The following is a 14869-nucleotide window of genomic DNA, read 5'->3' on the forward strand; positions in this document are numbered from 1 at the left end:
TATATACATACAGGTAGAGTGGACTAAGGTATAAGCATCCATTTCAAAATCTTAAGTCATCCATATTTACTTAAATGCAAGGAAAAACTTTCTATGGATTGCAGATGTTTAGGCTCCCTTTGATATATTTTCTAGCTGCAGGGGATATCTTTTGAAATTGCTCTTGTGTGCTGAGAATTGAAAAGGATAAAAATAATCTCTCTGCTCAGAAGCAAAATGTATGACATTTGCAGAAGTGCAAGGAGCAAAGAAGGAAATGGAATGCGTGGAAATGACAGGGAGGACAGCCAATCACCTTCCGAGAGACTTGCCATGGATCACGCAACTGCAAAGGTGTTGCCCAGCTTTATTGGACGCGACACTGCCTCATGTTCAGCTTTCCAGTGCCATAGTAGGGGAGAATGTGCAAGGAAGTTAAGCATATTGCATTTGTTTTCATGATTAGGATTATGGGGTACTATAATAAATGTATAATTTAATATACCATATTAAATAACACTCTGTGTTTGTGTAAATAGTCCATTATATTATTATATGTGATAAAATACAAAATAAATGTAGTTCACTGTCTAGAAAAATCTTAAAATTAATAAATATTTTAATACATTTAAGTTAATTACTTAGTATGCATTACATATTTTTATTATTTGAACTCATAAATTTGACTTGATATTTGTTTGCTCTTAGTTATATTAGAAGTTAGTAAACACCCAAATGTAGAAATCTATTTATTGAACAAATATTTTGTTATATTTAAAAAATAGATGTATATGCATCTATACCTAAATATTTATATTTTATATTATTTTCAGTTAAATTATATACACAATTTAAAAAAGATATTCCTATATCATCCAACCATCACTATTATTCTCATATGTTGATAGTAAAAATGGAAAAATTTCTGGTACACAGATATAGGTAAACAATGTTTCTATAGATCAAGATTCTGTGTAGAAAACAGAAAATTGGACTTAGATTTTATATTAGGACTTTAACCAACAAACAGATAATCAGGTCCAGTTATTCACAAACACCACTGACTCCAACCCTAGAGGAATAAAAACCTTTTGACTTCTTTGGGTACTGATACTCCCTAGAGTCATACAATTCATAATTAAAAATAAATCCAAAGAAAAGTACCAACTCATAAATCTATCTCACATCAGTTTGGTCATATTAATCCTACCCTTAAACCTACTGATTTGTTTATACTCTTGTTTTAAACACCGGCACTGTTAAGGTTATATATCAAACTGGAATAAATTTCCTACTTTTATTTATTAATGATTTTATCAACTGATTGTCAATGATATTATTCCCTCTTGCTCATAAACAGTGTGGTATAGTGTTTCCACCATTTTTACTGCCTCTGCCCAATACCATAGTCAATATTAGAATGGTGTAAGATTCAGTAAACTTTACTAGATCTTTGAAGACACATTCATGACTCATAAGGTAGCAAAACCTAAGTCAGAAGATATTGGGAAAGATTTTATGATCTTATATAAAAGTAAATGTTATGAAGCCATCTGATGTAACAGCTAGAAGATGCATGGCTTTAACCCCAGCACATCGGAAGCTTAGAAGCGAGCATAGTCAGGCCAACATGGGCTAGTTAATGAAATCAAGTTTAAGGAAAACAAGAGGGAAAGTAATCAAAGCAGCATAATGAACTACTACATTCAAAATGAATGAAAGCATGTAATCAGTTACTAAATTGTCTTACATAGCAAATTAAAGTATAGTTAGGCTCGTAATATTTTGAGTTGATATTCAAATGTGGAATGAACTTCCCAGTTAAAAAAAAAAAAAAAACACATGTGTTAAAGTTTCCAGAAGACTGGATGACTGACTTAACATGTTAGTGGAAACAGCAGAAGGTTGTAGGAATAAAACAAAAATATAACCTTGGCGTACTTTTCTCTTTCAATAACCATTTGCACCCTTTCTCATTATCTGACCTAACATTCTTTTAATATTCACATAAATCCTTAGGATTATAAATTTAGCAGTTCACCAAAAAGAAAGTCAAGGATCTGGTCTGAAATACTTTCATTGCTTAACTTCAACAGAGTACTTACCATTTCCACATGTGTGTCTGAAATGCCTTCATGTATTCTTTCTTTGGTCTGTGACTATAAAAGTTCAGGTAATACAGTGTCTATACTGCAGCATGACTTTTGTGGCAACCAGCATCCACAAGCATCCACTCTGGTGATTTTACTTAGTAGATTAAACTCTGTTATTACCTTTGGGGTGAAAGTTGTATTGCATAGACGTCAAATAGATGAAATAACGCAAACATTCTGCACAAATGTAAACATTTGTAATCATAAATACACTGTACTTTTGCAGATCACTCAGATAAAGTGCATCATAGGGCTCCTGAAACACACTTGGTTCTGAAGTCAAAGCTAAGAAGGAAGCAAAATAAATGGGAAAAGTCCAAGAAACATATCTTTGTGCTTATTGGTATGATAAATGGAAAGCTTATGAACTGCGGGATCATAAGTTACTTACAATCCTCTCATTAAAGATTGCCTGTATTGGGATCTACCAGGATCCAAAGCCAATGATTTTCCTTCATTGTCTTTCTCCACTTGGATGAATGTACCTCACTATTGCCTTTAAAAACTGATTTCTTCATTTTTAATCTCTTTCTGATGGACACCTTCCTTATGTGTAGAATGATTTATTCATAATCCTGTTTTCCATAAATAAGACTATTCAATTTGATTACTATTTTTAAGAGAAGTTTTTTAATTTTTAGAATTACATTTAATCATTAATCACTTGATTTCATAGAGCATAATACATCATATCGATTTTTCAAGGCAAAGATTACGAAGTGCTGTCAAAGAAAACCAAGGGAACCAAACCGAAAGTGCCTATGTTGTTGAGAGATAATATGCTAGAATTTGATTTAGGATTTTAAAAGACATTCTCAAAAAATAAAAATATGTTTTTAGATACTAAATTAAAATATTTAATTTTTAATTGTCTATGGGAGTTACAATCTTTCTGTGCACAAAAATGAGACAAAATAGTCAGCTACAAAGTAATTAAAGACTTAACAATGCAGGTTTACTGGGAGAAAAATGAAGTACATGCCATTGATGGAGTATAAAGGGATCATTTGAAAATTATGTAATGAAACGCAAAAGGAATTCATATCACTAAGTATTGTACATATCAAAAGCGTGTTTGATTCACATAGGAAGGAAAAAAGATTACTTTGTTTACAAAGTACAAGAATCAGTCATAAATAATTCCACAGTTTGGACCTGCTGTGGTTTTTGATTTAGACCCATGATGTAGCTGTGGGTTATTCATTTATTTATTTACTTTTGTCTATTGTGAAATGAGCATGACTTTCTTATACTCATAGAAACAAAGGCAGAATATACAAGAACAGATATGATGAGGCACACAGATATAAGGACAAGTGATGGATTTCAGACGTCCGTAAATTGAAAGACATTTCATCAAGCTAAATTTGAGCATATGGAAGAAATACTGACTATGTGAAGACAATGGAAAATACACTGGATAGTTACTTCAGAGCCTAGAAAAGAGGAGATCGGAGAAATGCATTACATGAAAGTTTAAACTGGATTTGCAATGCTATTGGCAGCATTATTTTGAATTGTTCCATAACTCTTTCAGTGCACAGCTTCAGTAATTAGTAGTTTAACTGAAGCCAAAGTATTGCTGATTTGGATGAGAAAATAAAAAAGCCTGGAGTAGTTGAACGTGTATTGAAAAGTAAAGGCATGGAAGTAATTTCAATAACACATGGTGTAACTTATAGCTTGTTTAGATGGAAAAGAAAAATATAGGGCTTTGAAGAAAATGAAATACTGCAGAACTAATAAATGCATATCTATGACAGAAGGCTCTTTAAAATGAGAATGAGTGAGGAAGAGCCATATGAGAAAGAAGTCAGAAAGTGAAACTGGACCTGAAATTTTGGTATGGTGGTTAGAAGGATCAGGATTTGGCTATGGAACTGAACGGCAGGGAGAGGACTACACAAGGTGTCTGTGTAGTACTTGAGAGACTAAAGAGCCAAAATGGGTAGGATTTCTGTTTATATTCAGAACTGAAAGCATCAAAACTTCTGATGGGAAACAGATAGTGTAGTTGAACAAGCTGTCATCAAGATGTTGATGGAGAGAAACTTGTTGGTAGAAGATGCAGTGTTACAATGTCCTGGTGATAGTCCAAAAACCCATACAGGGAATTTAAATCTCTTTATGAATGGAGAATTGAGCAGATAGAATTGAACAAGTAGAAACAAAAATGAGTGGTATTATCCTTCTTTCAGTTTAGCGGCAAGGAAAATACCCAGCAAGATATAATGAAATCAGAGAGAGATTATCAACAACTTGGGGTCCTGACTCAATGCAGGTCCAATTCCTCAAAAAAAAGGGGGGGGGATTATTCAGTGAATTGGTGGGGAGGAATTTCTGAGAGCAGATTTTCACTTTTGCAAATATGTACCAAAGCATGGATAATTTAAGATACTAGAAAAAAAAAAAAACAGAAGCAAAGAAAAACAAGCGACTTTCACTCTGTTTTACATCAAGCACCTTCTTTAATATTTTTGTCTTGGCTTAGACATTAAATGCACTTTAAATCTTGATAGGTGCAAAATATGGATATAATTAATGATTTTCCTAGAAAAGAAAAATGGACCAGCAGTGGTCTAATCTGAAGAGTTGTATATATTTGTGTGTGTGTGTGTAATGATTTCAGAAACAGTTATTATTTGATATTGCATGTTTTTATAATATTGCCAACATTACTGACCATATTTGGTGGAAAAGGAAAAGCGATTGGAAAACATTAGCTCTAAGCAGACTCTGTGCTGTCTGCTCACCCTCTTAGGTTTACTCACCTACCATTTGTGAATTCGTTTTCTTAGTAAAGTCTTTCTGTGGTTTGGGTATCAGGGTAATTGTAGCCTCATAAAAAGAGTTTGGCAATGTTCCTTCTGTTTCTATTGTGTGTAATAATTTGAGGAGTATTGGTATTAGTTCTTCTTTGAAAATCTTGTATAATTCTGAAATGAAACCATCTGGTCCTAATATTTATTTAATTGGGAGACATTTGATGACTGTTTCTATTTCTGCAGCAAATATAGGTCTGTTTAATTTACTTATCTGGTCTTGATTTAATTTTGATAAGTGATATTTATCCAAAAAGTTGTCCATTTCCTTTAAGTTTTTCAATTTTGTGGAGATTAGGTTTTCAAAATATGATGTGATGATTCTCTGTATTTCCTCCCTGTCTGTTGTTATGTCCCCCTTTTCATTTCTGATTTTGTTAATTTGGATATTCTCTCTCTGCTTTTTGATTAGTTTGGATAAAGTTTTGTCTACTTTGTTGATTTTCTCAAAGAATAAACTCTTTGTCTCATTGATTCTTTGTATTTTTTATTTGTTTCTCTTTTATTGATCTCAGCTCTCAATTTGATTATTTTCTGCTGTCTAGTTCTCTTGGGTGAGTTTGCTTCTTTTTGTTCTAAAGTTTTCAAATATTCTGATAAGTCACTGTTGTGGAATTATCTCCAACTCCTTTATGTAGACACTTAGTGCTTGAACTTTTCTCTTAACACTGCTTTCATTGTATCCCTTAAATTTAGGTATGTTGTATGGTAATTTTCATTGAATTTAGGAAGTCTTTAATTTCTCCCTTTATTTCTTCCATAGCCCATTCGAGTAAGCATCGTTTAATTTCCATGTATTTGTGGGCTTTCTGGAATAAGTATTGATGTTGAATTCTAGTTTTAAGCAATGATGATCTGATAAGATACATGGGGTTATTCCAATTTTTCTTGTATTTGTTGAGGTTTGTTTTTCTACTGAGTATATAATCAATTTTTGAGAATGTTCCATGATGTGCTGAAAAGAAAGTATATTCTTTTATGTTTGAATGGAATATTCTATAGATGTCTGTTAAGTCCATTTGATTCATAACATTTGTTAGTTCCTTTTTTCTGTGTTCACTTTTTTGTCGCAATGATCTGTCCAGTGGTGAGAGTGGAGTGTTGAAGTCTCCCACTATTAGTCTGTGGGGTTAATGTATGATTTAAGTTTTAGAAGTATTTCTTTTACATATGAGGGTGCCTTGAATTTGGGGCATAGATGCTCAGTATTGAGATTTCCTCCTGATGAATTTTTCCTGTGATTAATATGAAATGACTTTCTTTGTCTCTTTTGATTGATTTTAGTTTGAAGTCTATTTTGTTAGATATTAGGATAACTACACCCTCTTGTTTCTTAGTTCTATTTGGTTGGAATATTTTTTCCCAACTTTTTACCCTGAGATAATGTCTGTCTTTGAGATTAAAGTGAGTTTCTTGTATGCAGAAGGATGAATTCTGTTTTCGTATCCAATCTGTTAGCCTGTGCCATTTTATAGATAAGTTGAGTCCATTTATATTAAGCAATAATAATGACCAGTGATTGTTATCTTCTGTTATTTTAGTTTTCATTGTTGGTGATGTTAATTTGAGTGTGTGTGTCTTTTTTTTTTCCTTTGCGCCACACACCGCGCCCCCATGTCTGTGCTCTGTGTGCTGTTACCCAGTTCGCGAGCTTCGGACAAGGGGCTGAAGGTTAAAATACACAAACACACACAGGCAGAGAGAGAGCGAAACAGGTCATCCTTGAATTCCCCAAGAATGCCCCCTTTATTGTGTTCAGGGGCAGATTATATAGAGATATCCATGCCCCAGCCAAACCCACCAGAAACCAATCTCCTGCCATCAGAACTCCTGAAGGTCTCGTGCTCAGAGCAGCTGTAGGCACTCAGATCAGGGGATTACGAGAAATTCAGGATCTGGGGTCTCACTGCCTCCAACACCTTTGGGATTTGCTGCTATGAGATCATCAATTGTGTGTGTTTTTGTTGATGTAGCCAACTTCGTTGGGTTGGAGTTTTCCTTCTAGTATTTTGTGTAGGGCTAGACTTGTGGCTAGGTATTGGTTAAATCTGGTTTTATCATGAAACATTTTGTTTTTTCCTTCTATGGTGATTGAAAGTTTTGCTGGGTATAGTAGTCTGGGCTGGCAATCATGGTCTCTTAATGTCTGGGTAATGCTTGACCATGACCTTCTGGCTTTCATTGTCTCCAATGAAAATTAAGATGTAATCTGATAGGTCTGCCTTTATGATTTATTTGGCCTTTTTCCTTTGCAGCTCTTATTATTCTTTGTTTACTATGTATGTTTGTTTTGATTTCTATGTGGTAAGGGGATTTGTTTTTTGATCCAGTCTATTTGGTGTTCTGTAAGCTTCATGTATCATCATGGGCATATCTTTCTTTAGGTTGGGAAAGTTCTCTTATATGATTTTGTTAAATATATTTTCTGTGCTTTTGAGTTGAACTTTTTCTCCTTATATACCTATTATTCTTATGTTTGATCTTTTAATGGTATCTCATATTTACTGGAAATTTTGGGTTAAGCTTTTGTTATATTTAATATTTTCTTTGACTGACGAGTCTATTTCCTCTATTGTATCTTCATCACTTGAGTTTCTCTCTTCCATCTCTTGTATTCTGCTGTTCATGCGTTTTTGGTTCCTGATTATTTTCTCATGATTTTTGTTTATATAATTCCCTCAGCTTGTGTTTTCTTTATTGTCTCTAATTCAGTTTTCATGTCTTGAACAGTTTCTTTCTTATGATTGATGGCTTTTTCTTGGTTTTCCTTAAGGGATTTGCTTATATCTTCCATTTTTTTTTTGTCTCTTCCTCCATTTCTTTCTTTAAGAGTTTCAAACATTCTCCTGAAGTTATTTTTTGATCATTTTCTTCTGTTTCATCTATATTTTGTTGTTCAAGCCTTGCTGTTGTAGGGTCTTTAGGTTTGACTGATGTTGTGTTGCTCTTTGTCGTGTTGTATGTGTTCTTACCTTTTCATCTTTTCCTTTACTAAGTGTGGTCGGGCTGTCTGTGATTCTGTTTATTAATCTTCTAGGCGCCAGTAAACCCATGCTCAGATGTTTGTTCCTCGTGGTACAGTCAGTGCCACAGTTCTGGTTACCCTGTTGGTCACTACCTGTTCCTGGAGGTCACTCAGCGCTCCAAGGCTTTGCTCAACTCCCTTGGAGTTTACTGTGTCAGGCCTGCTCTAGCCCAGGTTGTCGGCTCAGACCTGTTGCTGTAAATATCCCTGGTCTGGATTTGTTTCTGCAGAGGTCCCAGGTTTGAGGGTTGGTCCGGTAAAGGACTCTGGTGCCAGTCTAGTCCCTCAAAGTTCCCAAGCCCATGCTCACGTTCAGACACCTGGAGATTTCTGGTTCCTGCCTATTCCCTTTGATATCCCAGACCAACACCCAGACCCACAGAGGTCCTGGCTTAGACCTACTCCCTCTGAGGTCCCAGACTCATGCCTGGATCCACAGAGATATCTGGTTCCTGCCTACTCCCTTGGAGGTCCCAGATTCACACCCAGACCCACAGAAGTCCTGGATCAAGCTAGGTCCTCAGAGGTCCTAGACTCACACCCAGACCCACAGTTTTTTTTTTTTTTTTTTTTTTTTTTTTTTCTGAAAATTTCAATCTTTTGCTGTGTCTCAGTGGTTTTGTCTCCCAAGTTTGATAGCTTGATTATATCTTGAAAATCTATGAAAATGCGGAAGGAGAGACAACGTCAGAGAGAGGTCCTCAGATGAGTGCATGTGTGCTTTGGCTCATACACCCAGACATACACATTATACACACATTCAATAATTGGTAGTAACAAAAGTAATCTATTTTCAGGATTTTCTCATCATGGTATATATTTCTGTTTAAAACATCTCTGGAATAAAATAATTTATGGTTTATTACTCAAATTTTTGCTATCCTTTAAAGAAAAAAATTAGAAACCACCATCACTGGCTTCAGTTAATGTTGGTTGGTTGTGAAAACCTTTTTTAAATGAAGTATAATATTACTATGAAAAATTATATACTGTTCAAAACGTGCATACATTTAGGCACAGTACTGTTTATATAAATGCTTGCCACCTGCTGTGATCTCACACCCTCCCTTTCTTCCCATACCCTTCCCCCAAATCCCTCCCCTCTTCATCAATGGTTTTATTTTTCATTTTATGTAGTATGTGGAACCAAACTCTGCACATTATACAAGTTGAAAATAAACTCTATTACTGAGCTTCAGCTGTTTCATGCTGTGACTTTGAATTTGGATTTTGTGTATCAGAGAAAACATGTAACCTTCAACTTTTCATGTCTGAGCTATTTCAGTTTTCATAATGAGTAGCAGTTCAATTATTTTTCCACATATAATAGGATTTGTGGAGTTTTTCAAAGTAATAATACTGGGGGGTTCATGTGCATTATACATACACTGATTTCATATAATGAGTATTGGGAGAGACTGATGTAAATAATCATAAGTATATCAAATATTATATGAGTATATAATGTCAAAGGATTTTACATTATCCTTACTTTGTATTGAGTATAGCTGTCTTTGAATTTACTGAGAATATATCTAAAATGACAATATGTGAATCATATATTAATATTAATGTTATTTTATAAAAGTTAGGACTCACTATAATTTTTCTATGGTGATTATACTAAGATATATGCCTACCAGCACAATATCAATATTCTCATTATCACGATATCATCCCATGTATTTTTGATCATATCCATTTTGACTAATGCTGGATGGAAACAAGTGAGGTTTAGATTTCCATTTTCCTGGCAGACAAGAATGTTGGATATTTTCATGTATTCTTTGTTTCTTTCCATTTCTTTTGAAAAAGATCATTAACTCATCTTATGACTGGAGTTTTCATTCTTTAGTTTACTTTTTAAATATATCTATAAATTCTGAATACGTATTCCTTGGTGATGAAGAGATGGCAAAAATTCCTCCCATCCTATTTGCTCTGGAACTGTTCATTTCTTTTTTTGTGCATAGATTTTAACATTTGTGAAATTCTACTCTTCAATTCTTGAGAGTTTTCTCCTGAATCATTGGAGTACTATGCAGAAAGCCATTCCCTGTGTCTATATCTTTAAGGATTTCTCTCGGCTTTCTACTTGTAGTTTCACAGGTGTCATATTAAAGGTTTTGATCCATCTTAAATTGACTTTGATATAGAACAGCATACACAGATCTAATTTCAGGCTTTTTCTTGTGTATATTCAATTTTCTCCTAACTGTTTTTCTAGAGATAGTCTGGGCTTCAATATATATTCCTAGTACTTTCCTCAAAACTCTGACAACTGTGGCTGTGCGGATTTATTTCTAGGGCTTCTGATCCATTCGTTGTATTTGTTTTTGTAGCAATGCAATACTTTTTAAACAACTTATGTTTCTATAATACAATCTAAAACCTGATTTTGTGGTCTCTTCAGAACTGCTCATGGTTGCAAAGGATTTCTTTGACTATTTCATTCTTCTTTGTTTCTGTACGTATTTTAGGATTGCTTTTCCTTCTCTGTGAGTACTATCATCAGAATTGTAACAGAGATAGTTTTATATTTAAGGACTGATTTTCTTAATATGGCCATCATTACAATATTAATGCAGGTTAGGCACTAACATCAAATTACTTTAATCTTCTGTAGACTATTTTTACAAAACTAATATGTGTGTATGTATTTGTGTTGAATCTATACTTTCTACCATCTTCTTTACTTTTTATGATTCATTAAATTGTAGACCTCAGTGTTGACTATTCTGTTGTTATTATAGATAACTATTTCCTTTTTTAAGTTCTTAATGAAGCCTTTTCACTTTTCTATTATCTGTAGATCTGAACTCTTTCTAACATTGTCTCCTCTTCTTCATTTATTCTTGTGTGTATTCTGATCAGCATCTTCTATGGTGTCAACTATTGGTGACTCTATTGTCTCCTTGCACATTGTCTGGACGTATGATAATTCATAATTATGTGTTAATAGGGAGTACCCAGTTAACATTTAAAATGATTGCTCCTTTTCTTTCTCATTCAATGTGATGTGCACTTAGAATTATATTATTCATTTGTCACCTTGTGGAAAGTGCTCCAAAATACTCGCCAGTATCCAGCAAACAAAGAAATATGAATGATCTTCCCTATTCTCACATTTTATTATCTGTGATTTTTGCATGCATGAACGTTCACATCTCTGAATTGTATCAGCTTTTCTTCTTGTGTTTGTCTGCTGTGTTTTCAATTTTATTCCCTCATTTTACTTTCTATTACAAGTTTCTCAATACATATACATTTAAGGTTTCAACTTCATATTTTCGTGTTTTCTCATTCCTGACTCAAATGATCTTTTTGATCCTTGCACTCAGAAAATACCAACTGTCAGTTTACATCACTTGAAATTATTTATTCAATAGGGAAGGATAGTTAGATATTAATTTTATATACCATAAATTGTCTTTCTTTATCTTTCTTTTAAAAATTATTTTAAAACAAGCATGTTGGTGTGTCTCTTTATGCAAGGTGTAGTTACATTCTTAGGAGGTAGAGGCGGGAGATCTCTGTTAGTCAGGGCCAGACTTGTCTACAAAGTGAATTCCAGGACAGATGATGCTCTTAGACAGAGCAACACTTCCTCAAACAAACAAACAAACAAAAAACTATTATATCATGTTATTCTCTTTGTACCTTGTAAGTCAACACTGTCATGTATTCTTTCATAAAATGAGTACCGTATCATTATTTCAATAATTTAAATACTGTGTATAGACTTAGATGTCATTGTTTCATTTTGAAGTCTGAAACTTGCTTTCTTTTAAAAGTAGGCTTGTTCTCTGTCAATTAAAACAATCATCCTTTTTCAAACCTTTAAATATTACAGATGTATTGTAGTTTGCATAATGTTATAACATGTACACATAATTCTGTAGAACTCTTCTAAATGTCAAGGCAAATCAATTTTGAAAATGTCAGTGCGACATTCATGAAAACTCGACTTTTTCATAAAGAAGTGTTCTCCAATTAATTACAAACGCTATAGCATTTCCACTTACTGCCTTTCCTGCCATTCAAATCTATCAGATTTTTAGACATGTTATTAGACATAAAATTTAGTATGGCAGAGAAAGCATCTCCAGATATGCAATACAAAAGTAATGTAATATTGATGCCATTTTCCACATGTTTAAGATGAATTGTCTTGTTTTGATATGGAGACTTCAGGTTTTTCTTAAAAAAATAAATTAGGAAATGAGGTATTCGTGATTCATTATTAAACAACCACTGTAATCTTTTTTCTCCTTGGCAAAGATACGGAATTTCAGAATTTCTGTCAAACTAAATTTCTTGAAACCTTACACCATTGCAACTCACATTTCTTTAGCTTGTAACACAAATTATATAAAAATTGAAGGGTCTGCTCTGTGTGAGGTCAGGCAAGAGTTCAATGGTTCACAATTCACAGTAGGAACTTCTGTGTTGAAACTTACACCCAAGCTTAAAAACAAGACAATCAAAATGAAAACTATTTGATTTTATGTGGTTGTGTGCACTTGTTTCTTTCTAGAAGAAAAAAAAAATTAAGGTGTACTTTCCACAGAAAAGGAATGCTATCTCTTCTCATCAGAATGGCTTCTGCAAATTTACCATCCCATTGTACCTCATGCACACAAAATACAGGTGTGTTATATGTAGGTTTTTTTTTCAGTTAAGCAGATATGTAGCTCACAGGAAAATAGGACTTAATTACTTTTTCGAGTCTTGAGGAAAACCAGAAATCATATCGTAGTAAATATTTATGGAATTCAAGGTTACATGTGAAAGATTTTTGTCTGGTATGATTTTCTTAAATTAGTTCATTAATCAGCTATATGCTAATATATATAATACTTCCACAGAAGGAAAACTAACTGTGTGTAATATGATTCTGGAATTCCTCCTGCAAAATATACTAGACTTAAATTCACAGAGATCTAGCTGCCTTTGCTAATCCGTTTGGGGATTAGGGTCTGTGCCTTCACTTTTAATTGTGTTTAGACAAACCTAAATCTAGCAGAATGCAGGGACAAATGCGAAATGTTGCATCCAGGAATCATGCATTCCTGGTACTGTTGTCATTGGCTGTTTATTTAGTCGTGGCATGAGGGTGATCACATTCCTTACCTTCTCCAACTCCTTACTTCCAATCCATCTTACTACTCTATCTACCCAGCTTCATGTTCTTTTTCTTCGTGGTTTCAAGTAACCAGCACTGCAAATCCTTTTGAGTTTCCTTATTTACCACTTACACTTAAAACATGCTTCTGTTATTACCTACAGATCAGAAGTAGATCTTAGTGTCATCTTTACCTGTGTGACTGTCCAATCCTGAAATATTATTTGCTTCTTGTTCTCCATCAAAGAGACACTGAGATATCAACTGGACTCTTAAGGTATTTGCTAGGTTGTGTTGGGAGCAGTGAGACTCCAGATCCTGAATTTCTTGTAATCCCCTGATCTGAGGGCCTACAGCTGCTCTGAGCACAGACCTTCAGGAGTTCCTGATGGCAGGAGAGTGGTTTCTGATGGGTTTGGCTGGGGCACGGCTATCTCTATATAATCTGCCCCTGAACACAATAAAGGGGGCATTCTTGGGGAATTCAAGGATGACCCGTGTCGCTGTCTCTCTGTCTGTGTGTGTCTGTGTATTTTAACCTCCAGCCCCCTTGCCCAAAGCTCAATAACTGGGTAATAGCACACCAAGCGCAGACACGGGGGTGCGGTGCACGGCAGGTTGCTTCATGGACCTGATGGAAATATCACTTTTGTTAATATTTTCACAGTATTAGAAACATAAATTTCAAGATAATTATGAGTTTAAGCATAGTTCACTATATTAATTTATGATATTTCTAAACAACTAGTAAATTTTCAAAAAGTTAAAATCACTTTTTAAATTTGTCCAAAAGATTAGTGCCCTATGTTATGTCAAATGGAAGATAAGAGACTGTCTTGAAGTCTTAACAATCACATGTATCTAAATTTATCTAAAATATATAAACATATGGAAATGTGAAATAATATTTATATCCAGAAAACCTTGAAATGTTATTTATTTTTATTTAAATAAGTCACTTATGGATAGCAAACAGCCCATTCACAAATGGTCATATTTATTCCATCAATAAATAATGACTAGTATTAAACTCATGAATACACAGCGAGGCTATATTTGATTTAAAATAAAAATAAATAGACTTAAAATCAAATGTCACTGATATTGAATAGAGGGTAATTTAGTTAACAGTGACTGGGTGATTTGCTCAGCCAATGCATTGATTACATATAGTTCTGCAGGCAGGAAGTGTTAAGGTCAGTTGCCATCTTCCTAATTTTTCTTATTTTGTAAACTGCTGCTTTGAGCACGTGCGAAACCAACTAGAACACAGATCATTGCTTCAACCCTTGCAGGAAAAAGGCCCAGTCCTTCTTCTTCCTACTACTGCCTCTGAGGTGTGAGCCTGGGAGGCAGAAGGTAACAAGAGAATATAGCTAGAGGAGAAGGCAGTGAAAGATGCAAGGTCACATCTGGAGGGAAGTCAGGGTGAGAGGAAGAGAGAAGGAGGCTTGGATGGAGACAGGCTGCCTCTGTCTACTTCTACAGTGGCAGAACAATCGAGAATGGCAAGAACATATCAGTAACCTGGGCTATGCTCGGACCTTGTTTAGTTATCCCAGTCACAAGACCCTTAGTGTTAGAGCTAGGAGAGTTGAACCCTCCAAGATGTAGATTACCAATTTGTGTGAATGCATTTAAATTTCATTTCGTCTTTCAGTAGGATGGCCCTCTCTACCAAATGGGGAACTTGACTAATGAAGCCAGGCAGACTCCCCACTATAATAACCTCAAACCTGGGTTATTCTCCATTTCTAATCAGGAA

Source organism: Alexandromys fortis, unplaced genomic scaffold (genome assembly GCF_014885135.2).
Source record: "Alexandromys fortis isolate MF-2015 unplaced genomic scaffold, M_Fortis_MF-2015_v1.1 scaffold_37, whole genome shotgun sequence".
Lineage (NCBI taxonomy): Eukaryota > Metazoa > Chordata > Mammalia > Rodentia > Cricetidae > Alexandromys > Alexandromys fortis.